Source organism: Corvus kubaryi, unplaced genomic scaffold (genome assembly GCF_017639235.1).
Source record: "Corvus kubaryi isolate FWS band 111438036 unplaced genomic scaffold, C.kubaryi_AGA036_p1.0 37232, whole genome shotgun sequence".
Taxonomy (NCBI): domain Eukaryota; kingdom Metazoa; phylum Chordata; class Aves; order Passeriformes; family Corvidae; genus Corvus; species Corvus kubaryi.
In genome coordinates, this window is record NW_024581066.1 from 4,136,116 (window position 1) to 4,140,253 (window position 4,138).

The following is a 4,138-nucleotide window of genomic DNA, read 5'->3' on the forward strand; positions in this document are numbered from 1 at the left end:
AAGTGGAACACACTGTTAATAAGAAAGTCCTTTTACTCATTATTCCAGCCTAAGGAAACCTCATAAAGTCTTTTCCCAAGGTAGTTGCTCCTCTTTACTTGGCTATTTTAGGAAAATCGACAGATGTCATTCACTCAACAGACAATGGTATGGTTTTTTGGCTACTTGAGGCACCTGGTAACTGTACAAAAGACCAATCTCACCATCTCTGTGAAGTGTAGAGTTCAGTGGACCAATGCTGGACATCACCATGGCCATGTCCTACAAAATTGTTCACGAAACTTGACAGATCTTACTCTACGATTTTGAGCTACTGTTCTATTCAAAAATTTCTATTTGTTGTTCTATTCAACTGTCTTTCAGACAGTGGAGGACCATATAGAAAAAATCTCTCAGACAAAATTAGCCAGTTCTAAGGCCACAATAAATATCCCTTGGGACAAGGCTTGCAAGAGGAAGCTATCAGACCTACTGAACACTCAGTCTTATCTACTGATACATTTCATGAGATACAAAGGGTGGATCCTAGCAGCCTGGCGATTGCTGCACATAGAGCAGCAGCTGAGGCACTGTAGACAAAGAACAAGAAGCAGTCAGGCAGAGTGGGGCAGAACTGCCAGCCCAACCAGTGCACACTGCAGGCAGCCAAGCCAAGGGTATTGCCAAGAATATTTTCAAAAAAGGACTTGATAAATATTTCTGCTAATAACTTCTAGGTACCATAAAAAGGCATACTGGCAGTGCCATGAGAGGATGTCAAGGTACTGAAGCCTGTTTCTTGTTGATCCTTTTGAAACAGAAGTCAGGGCTCACAGAGGACTCTACCTGAGTACCATTTCCATATTGATTCAGCAAGAACCGTGAGAAAGAAACCCATTAATCAATCTTCCAGTGCTCTTTGTTGAGAGAGTTTCTGCCACAAGACCACTGCATCTTCCCTAGCTGACCCACAAAAGTCTTGTGTTACTCCCCCCGGCATAGGCAAGAGAATTCTCTGTCCAAAAGGGAAGACAAGCTGAGCCTTTGACCTTTTTTCTTGTTAGACTGTGGGATGTTTAAAATAGAAGTGCACTTTAATATACTGCAGCTATAAACAGATCTGCATGACTCAAAATCAGGTCCAGCAACATACCTTACATGAGATAATGATTGAGCTGAAATGCAAAACCAAATTATACCGGAGATGGAAGCAGGGCAAGCTACCAAGGACATGCAGGGACAGAATTGGGAAAATCTAAGCTTGGTTGGAATTGAAACTAGCAAGGAACATGAAGGGTAACAGAAGATGGGTTTGTAGGTGCATCGATAGCATAAATAAGAAATTGGAAAAGGTGAACCACTGCTGGGTCAGGCTGGAGATCTACTAAGGTTAAAGAGAAGGCGGAAGTATTTAGTGCCTTCCTCCTTCCCTCAGTCTTCACTGATAAATTCTGTTTTCAGTTTTTCCAGGTCTCCATTAACATTAAATTTTGTGGAGTTACTACTTACAGTATCAATGGATCCAAACAGGGACTGCTTAGATAAGCTGGACATGCACAGTTTACAGGATGAGACAGGATACCTTTATGACTGCTGAGAGACGTGGCGGATGTCATGGCAAGGCCACTTTTTGTTGCCTTTGAACAGCTGTGATGATCAAGAGGGAAAGGCAATCAGTAACAAATTATTTTAAATACTCATGTATTCTCTGTGCCAGATTTCTACATCTTTTATAATCTTTTAAGAAAATTTCCAGAAACTGCACCTCTCTGAGAATCTAAGGCACCTTGGGCTTCTCTAACTTCTCATTTATGGATGAAAATTGGTGCTCCTCTAATCTTGACTATTTCTACACCTTTGAAAATGAAACAGATAATAGCATTTGCCATAAAGACAAAGAAACCAGACTGCTCTTTGAGTGTATTGCTCCAATACAAGAATAGAAACATGTCATGACACAAAGTAAATGTAGCACAGATTGGTAAACAATGATTTTGGTCTGAGATCTGAGAAAATCTTCTCTGAGATTTTCTGTGTTCCCATTAAGAATTCAGGCAGCTTGTTTTTCAGTTTTACAGTGCAGAAGTCCCTGGGTTCACACACTGTGTATCTTTTGTTGCAACAGTGCCCACAGCTGTTTTCTGCCCCTCTACTAAACAGCCAGACTGATCCCTGTGAGCATCTTGGAGCATCCCCATACCATACTTCCTCACTCTCCAAACTAGTCAGATAAATGCAAACTGCTGTAACACACACCATTTATGGCTTAACTTTCTGCAGTATTCACTCATGCTTAACATTGCTTCTGACACCTACCTAATCAGTCTTTTTGCTCAATAGGATTTACCTTTTGCAAAGGTCTTTTGCAGATAACTGCATGAAAAGATAAACTGCATCACTGAGGAAGTCAGAGCTTTAATACTGTGTTACTCCTCTATCTATTAAGTTTAGTACTTAAATGCCAAAATTCAATTTTAAAGTCAAATAAATGATACTTTGGGGATTTATTCTTCACAGAATATGAAATTTCTCTCTCCTGTCACTACAGGCTAGAAGTTATGCTTTCCTCTCCTTCTGCTTTACAATGCATCTTATAGACAGAAAACACACAGGAGAGAATGTTGCAAGTCATTCCAACACTCTGTATTTCTGTCTTCCAGTTAATGCATACTGTTAGTTAGAAATGGAGTCCCTGCCTTTGCCTTTTCACGTAGGGTTTTTGACCCCTGCAGATGTAAGAAACAATCGTATTTTCCTCAGCATTCCCGAAGATGGAAGCAACATTTTCCCACAAAACTTCTTGGTTTAGTAACCACGAGTTTCCTAGCTTTTAGCCAAAGGAGCAAAGAACATTACCCAAAGGACTTACAGACCTGTCCACATGTTTTACTGGCAAAGTAAGGCATTACTGCCAACCTCAGGTTCACGCACCAGTCCCTCAGGTGCCTGAATTACGTATTCTGACAATCAGGAGCCAGACCTGTTGTAAGTTTTTGTGACAATACTCGTTTCCTCTAACCAAAGATCACTCCCCAAAGCAGGAATTGCTTTTTTAACTGCCTGCATCAGCTATGCTGTAGTACTCGAGGGACAAAGCTGTTCTGCACACAAAATGGAGCTCAGCAGCCAACTGGGATTTTAGCTAAGAAAGAGGGGCTAAACATCTAAATGTCTGCAGCCAGAAATGATAGTGGAAGTCAGGATACCCCTGGGGTGGGAACATTCTCCCTCCTGCAGCACCTCTGGCCCTAGGGCAGGTCCACAGCCTGCTGTAAACCTTTTTTAAAGTGCTGTGAAGGGGCACTGCTTGTCTTTATAAAATTGAGTCTGCTGAGAGAATGCATTTTTTCTCCAGCTTTTAATAAACGGATTTTTGTTTTGCTGTCTCTTGACAGGGTTATAGATGAAGCTTACGTAGCAAGGTTACTCTCGAAGGCGCCTGCCGCCTAGAAGCGGCCATGCCTTCACCAGCATTCACATGTGGGTTATCCCCAGGTCCGGGCGGCTCAGACGTTCTCTCTGCCGCGCCAGTTAAAACTCCATTCTCCACTGAACTCAAACGTGAAATGGCGGTGCCGGGGGATACTCTGCACGCGGCCACCACACGGACGGGGAACTAACTAATCCTCCTCTGGGAACCAACAACCTTAGGCGCACGAGTGGCGGGCACGGCACGGGGCGGGGCGGGGCGGGGCAGGGCAGGCGGACACAGCCGTGCGGCGGGGCCGGGCCGGGTCCCCAGAGGCCCGAGGGAGCCGCTGCAGCGCTCTCCGGCCGCCCCGGACACCTCCGCGGGAGGCAGATGGGACGAGGCAGGGCCAGCAGCCACACCGCAAGCAGGCCCCCGCACCCCGTCCAGGCCGCGGGGCGGCGCCGGGCATGCCGGGAGCCGCATTCCCGCCCGCATTCCCGCGCGGCGCGCCGGGAGCTGTAGTCGCGGCCGTGCCGCTCCGCTCGGGCGCTGGGGGCGGGCTGGAGCGGCTCCATTTTGCGCCCGTCGGCGGGGCTGCCCGCCCGTCCCGCGGCCCCGGCCCGGCGCCAGGCAGGGCGCGGCCCGCCCCGGCGCCTCTCCCTTCCCCACACGTCCCTTCTCTCCTCCCCTCCCGCCACCGGCACCGCCGCCGCCACCGGGGCGGGGCCCGCGCCCGCTGCCCCCTGC